This window comes from Elephas maximus, chromosome 10 (assembly GCF_024166365.1).
Source record: "Elephas maximus indicus isolate mEleMax1 chromosome 10, mEleMax1 primary haplotype, whole genome shotgun sequence".
NCBI lineage: Eukaryota > Metazoa > Chordata > Mammalia > Proboscidea > Elephantidae > Elephas > Elephas maximus.
This window is the reverse complement of record NC_064828.1, coordinates 112,456,736-112,479,851: the sequence shown is the minus strand read 5'-3', so window position 1 is coordinate 112,479,851 and position 23,116 is coordinate 112,456,736. Positions and strand designations below refer to the sequence as shown.

Here is a 23,116-nt window from a genome sequence, read left to right as displayed (position 1 = left end):
CATTGGGCGTCTGAGGTTTCTCCTCCCAGGGCCTCCCAGGGGCCCCTACCCAAGGCCAGGGGCTCCTTTACAGCATCAACTCTCGTCCTCTTGGGCCTGAAGGGCTGATGCCGGGAGGCACCGTCTCTAAGAGCCTCCAGGGACCCTGAGTGCGTGACGGCTGATGCTCTCAGCTTCCACGCAAGCCTCCCACGCGCGGAGGGCGAGCAGGAGCCCCGCATGACAATGCGCACCCTCGCCTCTGCCCCCGGAGAGGCTAGCAACCCGGCCTGCCGGCGTCTGATTGGCCGCCGAGGCCTGACGACAGGGGCTCCTCACCTCTGATTGGTCTCGGCCAGCCCCGGCTGTTTCCTAGCTATTAATACTGAGGCTAATAAATGTTCTCCTGTTGACAGGGGTGCCCCGAGCCATGATTTTTTGAGGCTTTCTTGACGTCTGTGGCGGTGTGGGGCCTCGTGCCCTGCACGTCCTGCTTCCGGGGCTGTAGTCTCTAGGCTCCTGGCCTGCTCTGCGGGCTGTGAGTTGGGTGTCCTCTTGCTCCTACAGTTATCTCGCGCATTAAGTTAGCAACCCAGAAGTCCCCCAAACCCACTTTATCCCATCTCACCAAGAGAGCGACTGTCCACCTATGAACAACGCCCCCGCCCAAGGCTCCATTTCTCCCAGGAGCCCTTGTCGGGGGCGGTGGGCTTAGAAATAGCCTTTCTCCCTTAGAAATAGTCTTTCTGAGCCCGGGAATGTCCCCCGTAGTTTACAGGCACCTGGCCGGCACTGGGCACCGGGGAACCCCCCCTTCTGGAAGACGTGCAGTAGCTGGTCTAACCTGATACCCCCGCCGGCCTCTTTGCCTTTCCCCTTTGGGACTCATTGCTCATTCTCACCCTTTTTCTGTCACCAAGCACTCCATCCTTGCCCTCCCGGCTGCTACCCACCTGTCACCCTAAGATAGATCCTTAGTCCCTTTCAACAGCATTTTGACCTTTGCGAGAGGACATTTGATTGACGGCCCTACCGCTTTCCCCACTCAGTGCCGGGCAAAGCTGCCGGAGGCGCCACCTGTTAAGGATTAACTCTCATGTGCCAAGTCCCGGAGCACGAGGCTGGGCAGCAACACGTGTCCGTGCCTGTCTCCCCAGGACCATGGTGGGGGGGGGGCTTATTCAAAGTGAGTGTGTGGGAAACCACCGCAACTTTGGAGGTGCACCTGGCATCTCCACATGGGACACATACTTCCCTCAAAAGTACTTTTCCTGGAGGGACACTGCTCACAGTCTAGATTCTTATTCCGACTCCGGTTAGGGGTGCCCCCGTCAACGTCGGAAAAAGGACCCCCTCCCTCCCGCAGGGGAAGGGACCTGGCAGGGCTCTGGATGCACAGGTTGTGAGCGGCAGAGCTGGAAACTTATAAAAACCAGGTTTCTGACTTGAAGATGCTGCGCGGGGTCTCCTGTGTTGAAAATAACCAATCAGAAATGGATGGGTGGGTTAGAAGGGGGTGACAGCAACCCAGGTCCCTTTGGGAACCGGTTATCTGGTCCGGGATGTTTTATTTCGAAGCAATGAGCAGAAAGCATCGTTTTCTTTCCCTGAGCCCACCTTTTCTGATAGATGCTCGGATACGGCCAGGTATGTGGTTTGCTGCTCCCCGCGCCCCAGCGTTACCTTCCGCCCGTCTAAGGAAAACCATCCTTCGCCCCCTTCTCCCAGCATATCATGGACACCAACCCGCCTGTCCCTTGAGCAGGACTCATGTAGGGAAGAAGCGCCAGCGACCAGAGGGTGTTGGTCATGGCGGCGAGCGGCATTGCGGCAGAATTTTTTCCTGCCTTCTTTGCTGCAATCTGGGTGCGGCTAGAGCAATTTGTCATAGAATCTGGGGGGCTCATTTTTCCGGCCAATCACTTTTGGAGAAATGAGCGCATTGCAGCAGAATGCGCTGACGTCAGAGACCACCCCTTCTGTGCTTCCATAAAAACCCCACCCAGCCAGCCCCTGGCGCAGACCGCGGAGAGCTGGGATGGAGCGCGCCTTGGCCCGCTGGCCGTGGCTGCAGCTCCTCGGGAGCGCCGGGGCGCCCACGCGAGAACCCCGCTTGGTGAGTGGTTGGCCATCCTTGCCTGAAAGGATGTGCAAAAGGAAGACGACACCCCCTTCTGGGCTGGGCTCTGTCCTCCTGGACACCCAGGAAAGAGCCGCCAGGACCTACCTTCTCCTGAAGGCGGCCACCTCGCCTGGTCCTCTAGCACCGGCAGCGAAATTCTATTGGGAAGGAAAAGGTCCAGGCACATTTTTCTGGGGGGAAATCAGGGCCCCTTCTTGTCCAGTCCTTGGAGGTAGGCTCAGTGGTAGGGTCTTAAATTAAGAGGAGTCCAAGAATCGGGTTCAACCCGGTTGAAATCCAGTATATTGCGGTCTCTGTGGTCCAAAAGTCAGATTTTCTGTATTGGAAGTCGCCTTTAGAGTGTCACGTCAATAGTGGAAGATATGGCGGCGAATGCATTCTGCCTTTCCCGTGATTTAGGGGGGAAAACCCCCCGAAAAAAAGGTTCTACTGGGCATATTTCCCCCGCTAGTTTGAGGCCAGACTCTTGGTGGACAGTGGGCGTGAGGGGTAGCGTTTCCTATCTGCGGGACTCGGAACGCAAGACACAGGTTTAGTCCAGAGCGGTTCTAGGCGAAATGTAGAAAGTGTATTTTCTGACCTGTATCTTCTGGTTCCACCTTGGTCCACCGTTTTAACAGTGGGAAGATATGGCGCCCAATTGCAAACCTGCCTCAGCCTCTAGTAGTGTCCATCCTGTAGCAGAGGAGACCAGCGGGAGAGTCAAGGAATTGGGAGCATGGACAGAATAAAATTAGGGGGGCGTTGGGGTGTAGAGAAGGCCATGACCTTGTGTCTGGGAGAGACTAATCTAGAGAGAAGAGAAATGCAGAAAAGGGGCATGTTGGGGAAGGGGGTTCTGGGCTCTGGGAGCTGCGAATTGGGGGATGGGGGTCTTCTCAGCTTTGCGCGGGACGGTCACTGGAAGATTCTGACGTGTTGCAGGCATTTGACTTTTGGCAAAGTCGCCTTTTGCCATTTCCTTTGTCCCTGTCAAGCCCCCCCACGCCGCCCCCTCCCCACTCAGGGTTGACGGATGGGGGGGGCGCGAGGGGGTTTGCTACGTGGCAGGTTTCTGGAAGGTTTCTTTATTGGCCGCTAGAGGGCGCTGGTGGCACTGCGGAATTTTGGGGGGCGGGGAGGGGAGGGAGGTGGCCTTTGTTCTCCTGCTGGAGGGGGTCCGCGCGGGATTTACTGGTGGATTCTGCATTCATTTCCCTAAGGGAGGAAATGTGTTAAGAACCCCAGGTTGGCTGGGGAGCAGGCTGCAGGGTTTGCTGTGGGCAGAGATGTGGTGATTGGTGTTGGTTTTGTGACTTGGGGTGTTGTGGCCCCAGAAGAGTTTATTACAGTCGGTTTTGGTTTCTGGGGTCTTAGAAAGGTATGACTCATTGGGGCAGGATGAAGAGACCATAAAAAAGATAATTAAGCGCCATGTAAGGAGTCTTGAAATTCTTGTGGGGGGCGAAAGAGGAAGGGGGAGGCTCAGGGGAAAGGTTGATGACTGGGGGCGAAGGAGGAGAGGGCGGGTGGTCCAGAGGATTTTTGGCCACCTGTATATATGATTTTCTGGCGATACCGTATTTTATACCATGTGTCCCGAGACCACAGAAATGAGTGAAACCAGTGTATTGAAGACTGGGTATTCTTATTTTTAATTAAGTTTTAATTGAATATACCGAAGGTCTGAGCCAAGATTGCTGTTTTTTACTTATTAAAAGTAGACTCGAGCTCTGGGAAGACCCCTATGGCGAGTGTTGCCTTAATCTCTTCAAGTCTCTCTGGTGCGGGATGGGTCCCGTGGTTGGGGGGTGCAGAAGGCTACTTGGGCGTGGGGAGGGGGCCTATGTGGTGTCCACAGGTGGACTCCGGCCGATGATGGTGGTCGTGGTGTTTGGGGGACATAGTGTCCCTGTGCAATAGGCTAGGGTGGGCTGTGCCCCCTCCAAGCCTGAGACCTGTTGGGCGCTCCCCCCTCCCCCCCATTTTTCACCAGCTGTGCCTCTGGCAGCTGCGGGCCTGGCGGGGGTGGGGGTGGGGAGCGCAAACCAGCCGCAGGTGTCTGTGCTGTCAGATGGTAGGCGCGGGCCGCGTGCCCCCTAGCGGTTGTGATTGGAAACGGCGCTTCCCTCCCGCGGGCTTTTTGAGTTGCGCATGCGCACACGACCTAACACTTGTGACCTGTCAATCAAGTTATCTTTACCCCCTCCCACTTCTCCCTTCTTCTCCTCCCCTTTCTCCTCCCCTTTCTCCTCTCCCTCCTCCTCCTGTCCCTTTCTCCTCCCCTTCCCTCCTCCCCCTCCCTCTTTCCTCCTCCCTTCTCTCACTCCTTCCCCCCTCCTTTCCTCTCTGACTGCCCCCTCACTGTCTGTCCTCCCTCCCTCTCTGAAAGCCCCCTGTCTCCCCTCCCTCTCTTTCTGAAAGTTCCCCCTCCCTCTCTCCATGACCATCCCCTCTCCCTCCCTCTCCGACTGCCCCCTACCTCTCTCTCTCTCTGACCCCTTTCTGTCTGATCCCCCCCCCCGTCCTCCCCGTCCTCTCTCTATGACTGTCCTCCTTCCTCTCTGACTGCCCCCTCCCACTTTCTGTCTGTGCCCTCCCTCTCTCTGCTGTTCCTGTGCTGGCCATTAGAGGTCATCAAGATGGTTTCTAATCTGGCCCCCTCCATGCCATAGGGTCTCTTCCGGGATGACATCATCAGTTCACCGCCTTGTCTTCAAGGACCACCTCTGGAATGCCAGGCTGCTGCCAAGGGATTTGCTGCTCATCTCCACCTTATGGTACCTCAACCACACCTTTTCGCATTTTATACACAACATGGCAGGCAGAATCCAGTAAGCCTCCACCCCCTTGCACCACCCCGAGACCCGTTAACAATTAAAATATTTTTAATTTTTACTGTTGTTAATTGTAATTAATTAATTAAAATAGTAGTTACTGTCTAGACTTGGCTTTTAACGTGGTCCTCTAATCTCTGATCAATTGCAGAGGGCAACTCGGAGCACGGATCCCAGGATCCCATCAGCCCACAGAGCAGCCACGGGCGGACCCCCAGGACCAAGACAGTGAAGGATGATCAGGACCAGAGCTCACCCACCTGCTGCCCCTCTTGGCTAAATGCTTAAACCAATGCCCTAGTGAGGGGGCATTGGTCGTTAACCCCTGACCTTTGCTGTGCCTTGATGCTTGGATGTTTTCCTGTGTCTTTGCTTGCTTTAATGTGCCAGCGAACTGGAGTGTTTCCCTGCCCAAGGGGGTGTCAATCTTTGCCAACTGACCCTGTTGTTACCCTTACAAGGCCCTAGAGGGAAGGACCCCTTTGGGAACTTCTCAAGAGTGGGACCTGGGCCAATAGCTTGACCAGCATCTTGCTGGCAATTCCAGGGCCCCGCTGGGCTTCTGGAATGAGCATGAGTCCTGACGCCGTGCTGCTGAACCTCCAAGGGCAAGCCCTACCTCTCCAAGTCCTCCTATCCTTATCTGGGGGGTGATAGGAGTGACCTCCCGGGGTTGTTGTGAGAATTAAATGATGCAAAACAGCCTCAGGCAGGGCAGGCAGAGAAGAAAAAGCCAGCAGCAAATGCTTGTTAAAAAGGTTTGGCAGCTCAGCGGTTCCTGCCCGCTCACTTGTCTTATTTATTCTCCAGCAGCATTCCAGCCACCCCTGTCCACACCTGGCACCAGGTAGGGGTCCACTGAGATGGGCATGGGGCTGGCTTGGGTAGGACTTCGAGTCCTGCAGGTGGTCTTTTCCGGAGCACTTTCTCAAGTGGCAGCCTTGTTTATCTAGGAGGATGAGTTTGGTATTGACTTGTACAATTCTTAAAGGGTGGGTGGGGAAGAGGAGCCCACCTCATGGGGCCAGCTTTATCCACATTTACCGTAAAGAAGCTGAAGCTGAAGCAGTATAAGTACTTTGTCACATTGCTGGCAAGAGAAGGGGTCAGGTTGGACCCTGGGTGCCGTTGTAGCTGCCCCTCAGTGCCCTGTTGCCCCCTCCCCGGGAGTCACACTGAGGGAAATTTTATTTCAAATCAGTCCTTTGACAGTGGGACAGTCTGTTTGAAATCCTAGCTGCCCAGGGTGGTCTTGGGGGTCTGGGTGGCCCTAATGCAGATAGCACGTGCTGGCTTCACCTCTTAATAGCGATGTGACCTTAAACAAGTTGCTTAACTTCTCTGAGTTTCAGTTCCTTTAGTGGTCTAAATGGGGATTAGAAAAATAAAAGCAACAAACAAACAAACAACAACAAAAAACCCACGTTTATCTACGCTTTTGAAGACCAAACTATGTAACTGCTCCGAAAGTGCTTTGTAAATGACCGTGGAAATTGCTAGATATTTAACAGCCTGAGGCTGTCTCTCATTGGTGTCCAGCCCTGTCCTCCCTGCAGTAATAATAACCAGCACCTATTAGGTGCTGTGTGTGTTTGTGCCTAATAAATCAACTCCAGGATAAATAAAAACAATTAATTCAGCCAACCTTTTCTGGCGCGCTGACAATATGTGTGGCGCAGCAAGCTAGGTACGTGCCCCAAAGATGAAGAAAACAGTCCCTTGGAAGCTAATTGGGGTCCTCATTTGACCAGCACTTTTCTTTCGTCCCCTTTTAAGCCAACCAGTTTTGTCCAGACGAGACAAAAAGAGCTCAGGCCAGCTTTAGAGCAGCACAGCTTGCTGGAGACAATAGCCCCTGGGCATCTGAAAGGGGCTGATTGGATTAAGTGGCAAATTAAGGTGGAAGGATGACTTGGAAGGTGACAAATGAAGTGGGCGGAGATCTGCTTTGAGTTAATCCAGGCTATTAGGAGGGGACCTTTTGTCTCCCCTAGCTTGGCAGGAGCGTTTACCACTGGTTTTACATCCTTAATGTTCAGGACAAATAATTTATGGCCAGTGAAATTCCCGGCCCCAGAGAGAGTCGAGTGGGCTGTAAAATTGAGTGCTACCCATGAATAAGCAGTGAGTAATCAGAGCCAACAGGGTTCCTCCCAGAGCAGTTTGCAAAACCCTTTTGCATCCATCAATTCATTTGATCCTCACAACACCCCGTCCTGGCTCAGACCGGCCTGCCACCACCCTGGGAAACTGAGGCCATCAAGGGCTCTTCCTACTGGGTTCTCATCATGCATTTGCACCCCTCCTTTGCCTCTTAAGTTTTAGGAAAGAGGTGTCCCCTGTGCCGTCTCCTGCTGTCTCTGACCTTCAGTGATTCCCTCTGAATTTCGAACTCTGCTCTTTCCACCAGCTCGACACAGGGTTGAGCCTTCCCGGGTCTGTCTGTCCTCAACATGGTCCTTTCTAGCCACTACCGTCTCTCTCTTTCCTTTCACAGCCCAGCTTCTCGAAAGGCCTGTCTCCACTTGCTGCCTTCACTTCTTCACCTCCAATTTCCTCTTCAACCCACTGCTCTTGACTTCTCTCCTCCGCCTAATGGCTCATGAAGGTAATGTCTTTTCTGAAGCTTAACGCCTCGACACATTTCCGGCGCATGGACACATGACACATGACACATTTCTATTCTTTCCATGGCTGTTTGGCACTAGTTCACTTCTGCTGACACACGGTTCCCATTGGCTTCATGGAGGCGCAGCTCCCAGCTTCCCTCGTTCCTAGTATCCCCCAGGATCTCCTATACCCAGGTCTGTTGACTTCTGGAACCTGCTTCTTGCCACCTTATCTTGCTGCCTGAAGCACTCTAGAGTAGAACTGACCTGGGTTCGAGTCCTGGCTAAACTTGCACTCAGGCCTTGGGTTAGGTTAGCCTTTCTAAACCATTCTTTTCTCAGTTGCAAAATGGGGTTAATAACTTTTACCTGGCAGGTCAGGTGGGCTATCCTACAGGATACTCTTGGCACTATTTGAAGGGCTTGATATAATGTAAATAAAGTACTCACAAAAAAATATAATTGGAGTCAAGATAGATTTTCTTATGTTCAGTTCCAATGAGTAAGACCAAAGCGGAGGGGCAAGAAGGAAAAAATGGGGAAAGAAATAAGGAAGGAATTGGGAAAAGAAAAAAAGTATTAAAGGCAAAAAAAGAAAATAGGAAAGGGAGACTTATAAGACATTAAAATCGACCCCAAAAATGTGTCCAGCGAAAGATTTTCTCTTGTGTCAGGCTGGGCTAAAAGAAATGAAACAGGAAGAAGGTTTTAAATTGATTAAGCCCTAGGACAAATGCCAGGAAGCTTTCAAATCGAAGGTCCCTGGTTGTTTTTTTTTTTTTTTTGAGTTTTTAACTCCATCCCTCAACTTTTTCCTTTTTACCTCCTGCATCCTGGTGAACCCTGCTCCCTCTCCCCCACGCCCTCCGTTGGTGATTAAATCCCCGAAGGTACACGGAGTATTCAGTGAATGAATGGCCCACAAAACAGCCTTCCCCTCCCCTGGCCGTGTTAGTCTGTTTTATTCCACTGTCTGCCGCCTTTTTCCCTTAATGAACACAAGGCTAATCTCAGGGCTTGTCGGCGGGAAGAGGCTGCGTACATTAACGAGGTAGCTGCTGGATTCCAATATTCATCTCATAAGGAGCCTTCTTTGTCCATGGAGGAAAAGTACACTGATTATCATAATGAGGTGATCTGGTGTCCATAGGGCAGGGGCCACGCAGCTTCTGAAGCCACACGGCTCATTTGGGGCCAGAGTTGATAATTTCATCAGCTTCTCATTTAAGTCTGCCTCAGCAGCTGTTCATGGTTGCTCTGAGCCCGGGTTTGGGGCTGAAGCAGCTGCAAATGGGACGGCTCTAGAGGAGGTGTCTTTCTTTGACCCTGCGAAAAAAACCGAACCAAACCCGCTGCCGTCGAGTCAATTCCGACTCATAGCGACCCTATAGGACAGAGTAGCACTGCCCCATAGAGTTTCCAAGGAGCGCCTGGTGGATTCAAACCGCTGACCTTTTGGTTAGCAGCCGTAGCACTTAACCACTACGCCACCAGGGTTTCCTTTGAGCCCACCAGAAAAAAAAAAAAAAAAACCAAACCCAGTGCCGATGAGTCGATTCCGACTCATAGCGACCTATAGGACAGAGTAGAACTGCCCCGTAGAGTTTCCAAGGAGCGCCTGGCGGATTTGAACTGCTGACCCTTCGGCTAGCAACTGTAGCACTTAACCACTGCGCCACCAGGGTTTGATCCCACACGTAGTTGCAGTTGGCCAGGGCCATCTCACCGGGCTGTCCCAGAGCAGGGGAACAGGGTATTCCCTCACCGGACTCATCTCAGGACCCCCTGAGAGCATTAGAAAAAATTCTTAAGAATTACCAAGTGACAGAACAGGGCCAGGTCATAGACGTGCAGTTCATGGAAGGGTCCCATAGTGAAGACGCCAGGTGGAGACAAGGACAAAATGTCAACAGCTCATCATGGTGGCCTGTTTGGTCGCTGGGTAGGAGTTTACTTTAGAGGTGTCACCACCTCTCCGAGGAGAATAGATCTCCTGCGTAGATGAAATTTGGAGGGGCCGTGGTGGTTCAGTGGTAGAATTCTCACTTTTTATGCGGGAGACCTGGGTTTGATTCTGGGCCAATATGCACCTCACGTGTGGCCACCGCCCATCTGTCGCTGGAGACTTGGGTGTTGCTATGATGCTGAATAGGTTTCAGCGGAGCTTCCAGACTAAGATGGACTAGGAAGAAAGGCCTGATGGTCTCCTTCCAAAAATCAGCCAGTGAGAACCCTGTGGATCGCAACAATCCACAGCCAATCGTGGGGATGGTGGAGGACTGGGCAGCTTTTTGTTCCACTGTGCGTGGGGTTATCACGGGTCGTGGGCCAACTCCCTTAGGTAGCCTGAAACAACGTAGATGGAACTGAAACTCCGAGAGGGCAAGGGATTTGCCAAGATTGCTCAGCAAGTCAGGTGTCAAGAGTGGAGATGAAAGCTCACTTCAGAACCTGTAGTCCCAAGGTTTACCACCGGATAACCCCTCCCCACTTTGTGCTGTGCCTGGCTTATCTCCCTGAAATTCCCCCGGTTCCAGCCTGGGCACTGAATGCCCTGGAACCCTTTAATAATTTTGGAGTGGGCATGTCCTGCGTCTGAAACTTGAGGGCGTTTGTCCTGAGTTCGAAATGTTTCTCACCCCAAGGCAGATCAATCAAGATTAGATCACTCCAGTTTAAACTCCAGATCTTCTGGCCAAGAGAAGAGAATTGAGGGAGACCAGAGGTGGCTGGAGCAAGCAAACTTTATTAGTTGAAAACTTAGGCGGCTTCCCTCCGTTAATGAGTCTGTTGGCTGAGGATTCTCTGGCATCGTGGGTTGGAATTGGATGCCCCTTTCAAGTTAGCGCCAACGACTAGCCCAGCACCTCGATAAAGAGGATGCAAAGGGATGTTCAATTGGGTGGGTTGGGGTGAGAGCCACCCTGTCGGGTGAAGTCCTTTCAAATGATCAAAATTAGATGTATGAGCCTAGGGGGCTGAGACAAGAATGGTAGACCCCCCCCAAGCCTCCCCCTCTCCTGCATGGAGTTATTGGAGAGTAAAATCATGCGGGTGTTTTTGATGTTTTCAAACTTATTTTAAGGGTAAAAATTGCACATGCCTCCCTCTCCCCAATAGACTATCAATCATTAAAAACCAGTTGCCAAAGCCACTGTTAGTAGAGAATCCCCTGTGGGCATTTGAGACTGGGGTGGCAGACCTCGGTAGATCTACCCAGTTCCTGGGTCTTGGGATCTTATGCTCATTTGTGGCTCTTCTGCCACCTGAGGCTTTCAGAGCCCCTCATGCTGCCTCTGACGTGGCAGAAACTCCCCAGGGTGACTTCCACACCAAATGAAACTCTGAGCTCTAGCCAGGCCTGCAGCCCAATGCAAGAAGCCCACTCCTGCCTGGGTTTCTGGAAACCAGTCTTAAACGTTACTGAGGCCACCAGGAGAGGGCCTTGAGTTTATTGACTCCCTTGTGTGGGTGGTCGTTAGAGCCCTCAAGGGTGTGTGTGCACCCCAAATGGATGCAGTTCTTAGCTGCTTTGTACATAGGGCCTCTGCACCCCACTTTTCTAGCTGGGGGTGAGGTGGGCTTGCTGTGCTGAGCCCCAACCCCAAAGCCTACTGAAGTCCTTCCTGGAGGGTTGGGAGAAGATGGGGAGACAGGGCTTAAACCAGATGGAAGCAGGAACGAGCAAGGCCAGGAAGTGGTGCTCCCCCCACTCCTCTCACTTACTTTTCTGCTTTTACTCCTGCGCCTCTGTTCCAGCACCTCCCTTCCTCCTCTTCTCTCCCTTCTCTGGCCCCTCTCCCCCATTTTTTCTGTCTGTCTCATCTCTCCCTCTCTCTGCTCTAGCTCTCTAAGCTCTCTTCCCTTCTTCCTCCTTCCTCTCTTCTCCCTCCGTCTCTGTCTCCTGTTTTCTCTGTCTCCTGTTCGCTGTGTCTTTCCCTCTCCTGTTGTCTTTCTTTGCTCCCCCTCTCTGTCTCTTCTGTTCTCCCTCCCCCCCATTTTCTAACCTGGCTGGGAACCTCCTGGGGTGCCCTAGGCCAGCCCCGCCCCTCTGCTGAGTGTCCCAGACACCAGGCCTGGCACAAAAGGGGCTCAGCGAGAGTATGTGGGACGTCTGCTTGGACGGGCGAGTCAATGAGGAGGCCCGGCGGCGATTCCAGTAGCTGGGCACCAGCGGCTTCAGGGCAGGAGGGCAGAGGTGGGTTTTGTGTTAGTCAGCAGAGGAGTGGGCAAGGCTGGGCAGGGCAGGGCTCCGCTGGCCGTGCCCTCTGTTCACCCGCTGGCCCATCCTGTCGTCCAACAGTGGATCCTCGCTGAGCAGGCCCACGGGCCCGGCCCTGGCTGGGCACCGCCATGCTACTGTGCCCCCGATGGCCTCTGAGTCCGATGGGAGGGCAGGGGGGGTCACTCCTGCCGGGGGTGACCTCAGAGGGCAGGTGAGAGGGGCCTGCATGGTGGCCTGATCTCCTGCCTTTGGCTAGTTGGTCACCGTGACCTTTAGTTCCAACCCGGGGGGCTCATACCTGCCCATCTCCTGGGGTTCGGCCGCCCTCCCCTTGCTACCCTTCGCTCACAAGCTGATGGTTGTGCTGGACGTTTCCTGGCCGAGTGCCCAGGTCAGGTAGGAGCACAGACTGTGGTGCCCCTGGGCTTTGGCCAAACAGGTCTCCCTCTTGACTTGGGTCCGTGACCTGGGCCTGTCCCCCTCCCCCTCCCCCTCCTTCACTCCCTCCTCCCCCAGGGCCTAAATCAGCCCCTTTGCCCCTAGTTCTGGGGCCTGAGGCCAGTGCAAAGGACCAGTGGCTGGGAACCTCCAGGGAGCAGCCGTGGGCTCCCCTCTGCCTGGCTGTCTGCTGCTCCTTGCTGCCTGGTAGCTCCACCTCCCAGGTGGCCAGGTGAATTCCCCACCTGGCACTCTGCCTGCTACAAGTCTCTGGCCACAGTGCCCAGCCTGACCGATGTGCCTGACCACAGAACTCCCCAGCCCTCTGCCAGCAGCCCACTCCTGTAGTTGTCTCCCCCTACCTGCTGCCACACACCTGCCACCTGCCACCAAGTCCAAGCACCACTCCTCAGCCCCAGAAGCCACGCTTCCTGCCCCTTACCCCGCACAGCGTGGGTGTGGGCACTTACCCCAAGTTTCCAATAACCCCCCGGTGCCCACAGCACAGGCCGCTGCTGGCATCTTCATCTCCCAAAAGCTGTCCTCCCACGGGCCTGGCTCCCCAGGGCCGCGGTGATCATGGACTGCAGCATCTCCTGTCCCGCTGGACCCAGAGACCCTTGTGACCTTGCCTTGGTGGCACTGCCCCCAGCCCGCCCAGACTGTCGCACAAGCTTCTGGGATCCTGTGCCTGCGCCGGGGACTTGCTGGCTACTCAGCACGGGTTTTGCCCTTGTTTGCGTCTCTTTTCTGCCATTGCTCACCTCACATTTCCTTACTCCCGAACACCTGCTGCAGGTGAGATTGCGGTCCATCCTCTGTGTGTACGGCCCTCCTGCACACGTGCTTTCCAGTATTTCTAACTCTTTGGCCTTCCCCAGGGTTAGCCTCGTCCTGCGCACGTGGGCTGTGACCTGGCTGGGTTGGCTGAAGAACAGGATCGAAGAGGCTAAAGCACCCCTGAGGCCACCGCCCTGACCCACCCGTCTCATGATCACCTGGCACCTTAACGCCGAGCCCAATGGGTCTTGACTCCTTCCTGGTTTTAGGTGAGTGTCTCTCCTTGCGACACCGTGATCCTTGGGGTCAGCTCATGTCTACTCTTTGTTCAAGAATGTGAACGCTAAATCCGGGGTGCGGGCATTCTATGAAGGGGTGGTCCTCTTCTGTAGCAACACCAGAGGCCTAGGGGCCGGAAGCTGCCTGGAGCAGAGATCCCTGCCACGCTGTAGAGGGTCCAGCCTGGCCGACTGTGCGTGCTGAGGGCCAGGACGGTAAGTGAGGAGCGCCCAGCTCTGGCTTGGGCCAGGGCACATGGTAACCAGTTAGTTGTCAAGTCAATTCTGACTCACAGTGACCCCATGTGTGTCCAAGTAGAACCGTGCTGCATAGGGTTTTCAACGGCCTTTCTTCTAAGGTGCCTCTGGGTGGACTTGAACCTCCAACTTTTGGTTAGCAGCCGAGCGTGTTAACAGTTTGCGCTACTCAGGAGCTCCACAAACACAGTAGGTCTTCAATCAAGCTGTGCTGAACAGGCTAACAGAATGAACCCATGATGTACCTGGCCTCCCAAGCCCAGCCTGGGGGCCACTTTGGAGTTCTGGAAATAGGTCTAGCTCCAGCTAGGATAACGTTTTTCCCTGCAAGCCTTGGCAACGCCACTCCCTGTGGAGAATCTTGGTTTCTCACACACGAGGCTTTGATAACGTCCTTTAATCAAATAGTGGCTTTTGAGTGAGTCCCTTGTTGGGCTCTTTTCCTCACCCCTGAAATTGGAATGAGATGGGCATTTTTTTGTTTGTTTAAATAAAATCAGTGATAGTCGAGAAGCGGCGAGCAGAGGATTGTAGTCCATGATGCCGTCCAGGACTCATGGTTGGTTGCCTTGTGGCTCGCTGAGTCAGGATGCATTAACTGGGATGCCCCAGACCAGGCTTTGCTTAAGGACTAGCAGGTCTACCTGTGCTGCTCTCGGGGCCCCATGTGGTGATGTGTCAGCTGAGCATGGTCGTGTGGGAGCCAGGCGACCTGTGCCAGCTGGGCCCACCTGCACCTTGACTGGCCACCACAGGGTAAAGTCATAGGGGACAGGGTGAGGCAGCTCAGTGGGGGCACTTTCTTTCTTGCTTCGAGGAGCTGGGCTTGTGTCAGGGGGTGGCAGTGGGTTGCTTTTGGAGCCAACTCGCAGGGCAGCTGGTTGAAGGAATGGGTGTAGGCAGCCTGTGGGTGGCCCAGGTGCGGTTGAGGAAGGCCTCAAGGGTGAGGGTGAAGCTGACTTAATTCTGCAGATATCTGCAGGGTCGCAGCACTGGGCCTGGCCCCAGAGGCCCCCACCTCACCCTTGGTGCTCACCCTGGGGCCTTTGGCAGAGGGAGGCCAATGGGTGGAGCCATCACTCTGCACTGGACCCCTCAGGTGCCCCTCAAGCCTGTGTGTGCCACCTGCCATCCAGTGGGCCGAGTGGCCTGGTCCTCCCCTCGCAGGCCCCGGCCTCCCACCCCACTTTGCTGAACCTCTTCAATGTCAACATGGACATCGACAGAGCTCTGAGCCAGCTTGCTCGCAGGCTGCTCTTCTCCCCTGAATAGAAATGGGACGGAAGGTGGTGTTTAAACAAGATCTGTTCATGTAGGCAGAGAGGGGCCAAGGTCTCCAGACAGGGGATTGCTGCCTCTGTCTTGCTGCCTCTGTCGTCTTGTCTTCACCCTCTGGAGAGCTCCAAGCAGGTGGGGGGGTGGGAGTGTGTGCCCAGGGCCGGCTCCAGGGAGGACTGTGCCGGGAAGGCTCTATGCTGTGACATTTACTCCGCAGCTGGCATGTGCTGAGCCACCTGCAAACACGGCAATGCTGAGCTTTGCACAGGGCAGGGTGCTCAACTCCGGGAGGGCTCAGGGTTTCTGAGAAAGCATCCGCGTTGTCGGTTTGAGCCAGATGCCCCTGGCTTCTACATCTTTCCTTAGGGAGCTCTCAGGGCTAGCTCAAGGCGGGTGCAGCCAAGGGCAAAATGAAGGTGAAGGGAAGATCAAACAGGCAGAGCCAGCCCAAAAAGTAGCTCAGACCATTCTCCCAGATAAACCTGCTGCTGTTGAGTCGATTTAGACTCATGGTGACCCCCATGAATGTCAGAGTAGAACTGTACTCCATAGGGTTTCAGGAAGTAGATTGCCAGGCTTATCTGCTGAGGCACTCTGGACGGGCTTGAACCGCCAACCTTTCGGTTAGCATCCGAGTGCATTCACTTTTTCGCTGCCCAGCGACTCTCTCTCTGGATAGCCCTAGCCTGTGCCAGCCTCCCCACATCCCTCAGGAGTTTGGGTTGGAACGACTTTGGATAGGGTAATAGTTCAGGGATGCTTGTGAATGGTAAGTCTCAGGCAAACATGTGTTTTGGGTTTTTTAGGTGGAAAATACATAAAAATGTCAGATTCTCAATGAAAGAAGTTGAAACATAACATAACACAGACCACCATTCCGGGAGTGGGAGAAAAGCCATTATTAAATGTTGAAAGAAATAATCATTTTTCAGAAAAACTCAGATTTAAAAAAAATTTTTCGTTTTGTAGTTGTCGTTGAGAATATACACAGCACACACACCAACAGTTTCTATACGTACAACTCAGTGACATTGATTACATTCTTCGAGTTGTGTAACCATTCTCGCCCTCCTTTTCTGATTTGTTCCTCCCCCATTAACATAAACTCACTGTCCCCTAAGGTTCCTATCTAATCTTTCAAGTTGCTGTTGTCAATTTGATCCCATATAGATAGTTCTTAAAAGAGTGCAAAGCTCAAGGCAGAGGTTTTTTACTAGTTAAGCCAAACTATTCTTTGGTCTTAAGAAGACTTCAGGGAATATTTTTGGTTTAGGGTTTAAAGATTGTCTCAGGGCAATAGTTTCAGGGGTTCATCCAGCCTCCATGGTTCCTTTCCAGAAAGTCTGGAGTCCATGAGAATTTGAAATTCTGTTGTGCATTTTTCCCCTTTTGATCGGGATTTTTTCTATAGAATCTTTGGTCAAAATGAGAAAAACTCAAGTTGTGATGGACTGGCCAATCTGAGCAATAAGTACTGAGATGAGACCCTGACCAGCCAGGTAGTGAGGCTGAGAGGACCCCATTACCTCGGTGGGAGGGGGCTTCTCCACCCATTTGTCATGCTAAGCCATTCCCTGGTGTCCTTGTGTTGGATTCTCCTGGGTAGACAAAGATTTCAGGGAAGAGACGGTGGTCTTGCCCCTAAATCTGAGGGCACCTCCTCTCCCACTACCTCCTGGGTGGGGAGGCAAGTGTGGCTCAAACGCCTGTGTTCGTGGGAAGGAAAATGGCGCCCCTCTGACCCCTGGGTTCTCCCACCTGCAAGCTGCCTGAGGAGGCTGCATGTGGCTTCCAGGGCCCCTGACCTCATGCTTCCTGAGTGCGATTCAACCTCGAACTCTATCTCCAAACACATTTCTCCAAATAATGTCAAAGCCTGGCATAAATTCAGTACAGTGGTGCATGTGTTTTTATTCATTCATTTGCATGAAGTTAATTAAATGTGTTTTCTTATGAGCAGTCTGACTTCCAGAAAAACAAAAAAGCAAAAAAACTCTGCCTGTGTTTAATGAGCTTGCTGAGGAATTTTTCCCGGACAAGTGGGAGGCAGCTTTGCACGGAAGGGAATGTGGAAGGAGACACGTTAAGGCCCCAAAGGGCTAAAGGGCAGTGGAGGATGCGAAGATGGGCACTCTCAGCTAAGCTGAAGGAGGGCTGGGCGCTGGGAGCATTTTTTTTTTCTTTTCAGGAGACAGGGATTTAACAAGTTCTGAGAAAGTCCCAGGCCTATCTCCTTTCACCTCGAGGTGTGGTTTTGTCCTCTTGAGTCCTGTTCCCCCTCCCAAAGGAGAGATTAGGATGGGCAGCCTGGTTTCCCATCCCCAGGTTGAGCAACAGAAAGTTCTGGAAGACAGTTACACCTTCCCAGAGGAGGCCATCTCAAGCCTGGGGTTCTCAACTAGAAAGGGAGAGATGAGTTTGGGATAAGGAAGGCTCTCCTTGGGGTGCCTGGTTCAGACATGATGGCCCTAAGTCCAGGCCGCCAGCAGCTTTGTGAGGTCAGATGAAGGTCATTTAACTTCACCCTTTGGGGAGATGTGAGGGAAGGGGTGCTACAGAGGTACCTCTACTTGGCATGGACAGGGTCAGTGTTCCAGAGCCAGGAGGTATAGATGGCAGAGCCCTGGGGGGCTGGCACCACACTGCCAGCTCACCCCGGAGTCACAATGGTGATCCCCTCTTCCTGTTGGGAGATCCTGAGGCCCCATGGGCCCAGTCTCCAGCCCAGTGGACTGTCATGTCCTCTCCTAGGCCCCCTCTGGGCATTGTAGCAGGACAGAACAGCACCAGGGAGGGGGGTTCCAAGTCCAGTCTGCTCTAGCAAATGTGAATGGAGCCCTTATTTGCGACCAGGCATCTGAGACATCTTTGGGGCATCCAGGCATCCTGGAACTTCTGGTACATTCTGGGTTTTAAACACTTGCCAGGTCCCACCACCAAATTCTCACTTTGCAAACGTGTGGTTACTTTAGCTGGACTTCTTGGGACCAACTGCAATGAGGAGGTCTCCAGACAAATCTGCACCTGTCCTCTCAGTCCTTTCACCTCCAAACCCTTGGCCATCCGTGGGGACCTACGGGGACCGGGGGGAGAGCAGGTGTTGGGTCATTAAGGCTGGTTTTGGCCCCAACTCAAGGGAGGATGTGTGTGAGAGAGAAACTAATTAGGGAGAGAGGATGGTGGAGGGTCTAGCCATGACTCTCTTAATTGCTCTCCGATTTCTTTGGGCTTAGAAAAGAATCCAGATGGACAGTTCTTAACTCCCCTACCCTGAGAGTGGGGAGAAAGGAAGCCTGCCCGCCACCTTTTGCTTAACTTCTTTTTGCGCAGTGAATGGGGTCTTTGGCAGGGGCTTAAGGAGGAGACTCTTAGCCTGGGAGCTCCCAGGCCTGTTTGAGATGGAAACAAAGGCAGAGACAGAAAGGAATGTGGGGGAGCCCCCCACGGAGCACAGCCACCTGGGGATAATTGGGAGAGCTGAGTGCAGATGAGATTTCCCAGGTTCTGTGAATGTGCGCTTTCAATGGACGGTGGCTTTTCTTTGGATGAAAAGAAGAAAACCTCAATTACCTTCCTCTGAAATGGAGTGTGTGTGTGTGTGTGTTCCCTCTGGGGGCCGACATGGGGCCCCCTCGCTGTTGTGTGTTGGGAGCGCTGAGGCTCAGACACAATGACCCGCTTAACCAGCCACCCTGTTAGCGTGACCCCGAGGATGGCCATGCTCTGGGCTTTCTTTTTGCATGTTATCTGGGAGGAGGATCCGGGTGGCTGTGACTATAGACAACAAAATCCTGATCAAGCCGGGCCTGATGCCCGAGAGACAGCCGGATAGACCGAATGGGGCCGTGAGCCAGGCTTGCAGAATGGAAAGTCAGAGATGGATGGAGGACAGTCAGGGTGGCCAAAGGCTGACTGCACGTCTGGGTTGGGTATCCGGATCGCAGATGGGGCTCCCTGTGCCTTTCCAGCTCTTTCTCTGGGCTGTTCTTTAGGTGGAGGTAGAGTCATTCCTTCCAGGTTAGGAAATGGAGGTAAGGGAGGTCAGAAATCCACACGTTGGTGTCTGGCATTAGGGAAGTGGAGGAGGAGGTCAGCAGGGCCCACACAGTTGGTGCATGAGGGGATCCTCAGCGAGGGTTCCCTTTGGGCTGGAGGGGAAGCTATTGGCACTCTCAGGCCCCAGGCAGCCCTCAGGGTTCCGGCCACTCCAGAGGAAGCTGAGACAAAGATCTGCCCTAGAGGAAAGAGGCCCAGAACCCAGTCTTTGCTCAAGTCTTGCTTTGTCCCTGCTGGGTTCTGGCCTCAGTTTCCCCATCTGTAAATGAGGCAGTCACCTCTCAACTCTGCATATCCCATAGTCAGAAGAAGCAAGGGATGTCAGTGCTACAAAGGCAAGGCACCAGAGGAGGAGACCGTAATTTCCTAGGGCCTGGAGGAGGGAACACCTCTGCCCCTCAGGACTTGCTCTGGCCTTGCTGGGTGTCAGAGGAGGGAATTCTCAGTGGGTTCTCTGGGCACAGGGTCAGGCAGAAGCTCTGAGTGGGCTTCTGCAGACCTGGCTCCAGCCCCTGCTCAGCCTCAACCACAGGTGTGACGTTGGCCCCTGTCTCCAGCCCTCGGGGCCTCAGTTTTCCTATCCGTGAAATGGGTGGTGTAGGACCGTAGGGGTCTGAGGGCCTTTGGACCCCTGCCAGTCTGTGGTTCCCCTAGCTACCTTGGTGGCCATCTGTGGCTTGTGTGTGGTTTGCTGGGTCTTCAGAGCAATCGCTGGTCTCCCCGTTTCAGAGATGAGGAAACCAGAGGCCAGAGAGGGCCGGCACCTCGCCCAGGGGCACGTGGTGAGTTGGTGGCAGGTTTGGAATGTGAAAGCCATGGCCAGCCGGCATGGTTAGTGAGTCATGGTCGTTGGCCAGGCCCTCATCTTCCACTTTTTGGGAACACGGAGCTTAGTGCAGGTGGGAGCTCAATGCCTGAAGCAAGCACCAAGGGGCTGCCCAGGGCTGTGGCGCAGGGATTGCATTGTATGGTGCATTCTTCTGAACAGCAGGCCATAGGCCAGGGCCTGGACCGCCTTTGTGGCTGCAGAATGGTTATGGCTCAATGAGGCTGGACCTGTGGCTTCAGCCGCAGGATGGTGTGGCCCAGCTTCACAACCCCCTGTAATCCCTCCCCTGCCCTTGGCCACCCTCTCTCTGCCAACAACTTTCTGAAAAAGCAGTTTGGGTGGCAACTTCTGGGAAGGTGAGTGGTCACCTGGCTGCCCAGGCTGCGGTCAGTGGCCAGGCTCTGCATACCTGCCAGCCCCCTCTTTATGCCTTAGTGTGCGGTAGGTAATAAATAACTCTTCGGAACCCTCGGTGAGACCCATACCCAGTTATCACCATGGTGGGCTGGTGCTTTTGTTTTGTTACCTTGGTTGCTACAGTACCTGCAAACTGCAATGAGAAATCGAAAAGTTGCCAGCTTCAATTAGACCAGCCGGCTGCCTTTCCCAGGCTGCCTCAGCCACTTTATCCATTAACAGTAAACACACCAAATAGGCCCTAATTCCCTCTAATTGCCCACTCCTGAAGCAAAGAGGTGAAATTCCAGGAAGAGGCATATGTAAACATCCCCCATAACCCGCTTGGTAAAATTAGAGGGCTGGCAGGGGCCGGTGAGAGAGAGAAGGGATGGGGGAGGTGGGGGACGGATTTCAAAAGATGTCCCAATTACCTCTTCCATGTTCATAAAGGGCCCCTAATGGCCAGGGCCTGGCCTTCACAAAAGTACGGGAAATTAGCTTTGCAAAGAGCTCACATTTGGAGGGGAAATTGTGGGAGGGTGGTCTCCACTCAACAGGTGGGAAGGATGAGATCTTAGGCAAGGCTTATTAGAGGAAAGTACAAACTCTAGGCTCTATTTCTGGAAACACGACATTGTGATAAATAAAAGTCATGTTTTTACATCGTCCTCAGTTATAAACATTTATAAGTTACTTGTACCCACGACCTGCCCCGTGAACCGTGTCCTATTTGTCTTCAGAAAAGGTAGCTTTTACAATATCAAGATGTGGACCTAGCAGGTTCTAATCCTGGGAAGCTGTGCAGGGTGTTTTTTGGTTGGTCCAGCCATGTGTCCTCTGTGGTCATGAGCTCAGGCCACACGCGTCTGAGGTCTTGGCTGGTGGGTGCGAGGTGAGGTTCGTGGAGATTGTGCCTCTGGATCCTGTAAGGAGCCCTCATGTCTCCAATTGTTAGCTCCGGGGAGTGGTTTCTCTGCGCCCCGCCCCGAAGTCCATGGTGCGCACCAGAGCTGGACACACAGCTTTGAAACAAAGGCACGACTTAGCAGGGGTCATGTGTTAGTAGGACAGCCAAGGGCCAGGCTGATTAAGGACAGTCAGGAGCCCTGAGGGCTCTGGGGGCCGCTGCAGCAGAAAAAGGGAACAAACCCAGATGCCCGCACCGGTTCTCATTTCTCTGCCCCTATTACAGAGCAAAATAGAACAAAACCAATGTGATCAAGTACTGTCAGCCCTTTTCCCTGCGGGCCGTGGTGGTGCCTCTGGTCCTGCTGTGTGTCCAGTCTAAAGTCCCATTAGTACCTTAGGCCCGGGGTGGAGATGAGGTGCCATTCCAGCCACTTGCAGGGAATGACCCCAGACGGTACCCAGAACATAAGGGGGTCCTGGCGCCTTTGAGAACCAAGGCCTGCGTCTTTGTCCATCACTTATGGGAAGGCAGTGTTTGGGGGACACAGGGCCAGGGAAGAAAAAAGGCACTTCCTGGGAGGGTTTGGAATCTCGAGGTCTGTGCCCAGTGAGTAACAGGCTGGGAACGTGGAGGCCAAGGTAGCGGGGATGCCGAGGCAGCTTAAGTCAGGGCAGGTGGGTGCTGGGAAGAGCCTCTTCCTTCCGTGGGGGTCCTGGCAGCCAGCTGGTTGGCAGGATGGCAATAGCCTGTACCAGGTGTCTCCAGGGAGTGGTGCTTTGCCTCCTGAGAGGGCCTTGCTGCCTGCTGCCCCTCTTACCTCTTACCCCCAGTGCCCCCACCCCTCCCATCACCTTCCTCTCTTCTGGGCTGCTTCACGGTCTCTCCGCTGGCCTCCCTGGCTCAGGCCCCCACCCATGGCCCCAGCCAGTCCTCAGGCAAGCCATGCCCAGAGAGGAGGTTTGAAAGTGAGCTCTGGTCCCCTCCCTTTCCTGCCCCAAGCCCTGGCTTCCCCCATCACCTGCCTTACAGTGCTTTTCAAACTTCAGCCATTGTAGACCAACTTTTGGCCATGCCTACTTATCTGCATGAGAATTCACTGAATATATTTAAAAAAATCAACTCGTTTTAAAAATATTGGCAATTTAAGTGAAATGCATGAAATCAGAGGCTTGATGTGCCTGGTCATGGTTTCTCATGGTGCCTGTCAGAACTTGCAGGTGATTGTTAAATAATCTGCCCTTGCATCCCTGGAGCCATCATGCATATCCAGCCCGTGGGTGACCAGTGTGCCATGCTTCTGGGAAATTGCCCATTGAAAGCCCATGATCCTCAGCATGGCCTGCAGCCCTGGCCCTCCCTGATGCCACCCGCTTTTCCAGTCTCACCCAGGGCCAGCTGCCCCCATCCCCCACACCGTAGCACCATGTCGGGCTCTTGGCATCTCCTTGCACACATGCTAATGTGGGCTTGGCCGTGCATTTGCACCGGAATGCCCTTCCACGTGGGGTCTATTTACCCTTTTGGTGTCCAGCTCAGTTCTCTCTTGTGCAGTTGCCTATACTTTTGGGTCCCAAAACACAGCACTTAGCTCCATGGGTAACAATGACCCCTTTGACACGGGTGCAGACCTGAGGGCTCTTGGGTTGGGAGTTATGTCCCATGGTTCTGCGTCTGTAGTCGGCCACTCCATGGGTGAGGATCTTGGGTGGGTGGGTGAATGCATGAACAAGTGAGCTTAGAAAGAGAAATGCTTGGTTTCATCAATTTTACACTTGCTGGGAGTGGGACGGGGGGTGTCCCGGCTTCAAGCCCCCCCTTCCCTGGAGAGCTGTCACCCTTGTCCGCCATTATCTTCCCCTCGCTGCCCTGGGTGAGGGTCTATGTCAGTGACCCAAAGCTCTCTTGTTCCAGCTGAAGCTGTCACCCTGGACTCCTCTGTGGGATGGGACCTCTGGACCTTCGACTCAGCACCCTCCAGCTTTAAATCGTAAGTTGCCCGAGTGTGGGGTCATGTCTGTGGTCTTGCTCTGAGGGTGAGGGGCTTTCACCAGAGCACACGGAGAGGTGAGCTCATGGGAGGGACTGGTGAGCACCGGCCGGCGGTCCCCTCATGGGGAG

The 23,116-nt window shown here is 53.8% G+C and overlaps 1 long non-coding RNA gene across 4 annotated transcripts in view; it reads left to right on the top strand.

Annotated features, from left to right (window-relative positions):
- Nucleotides 1-2,008: 2,008 nt before the first annotated feature.
- LOC126084101 (uncharacterized) overlaps nucleotides 2,009-23,116 on the top strand; it is a 36,759-nt gene continuing 15,651 nt past the window's right edge. Inside the window, exons 1-6 of one of the 4 annotated variants that reach the window (XR_007518929.1) lie at nucleotides 2,009-2,095; nucleotides 4,777-4,881; nucleotides 5,090-5,785; nucleotides 7,436-13,008; nucleotides 13,092-13,259; nucleotides 22,910-22,985. This is a non-coding gene — a long non-coding RNA (uncharacterized LOC126084101). Of the gene's footprint in view, nucleotides 2,096-4,776; nucleotides 4,936-5,089; nucleotides 13,009-13,091; nucleotides 13,260-22,909; nucleotides 22,986-23,116 lie in introns of all 4 variants that reach the window. The other 3 variants (XR_007518928.1, XR_007518926.1, XR_007518927.1) reach the window with 3 other exon arrangements.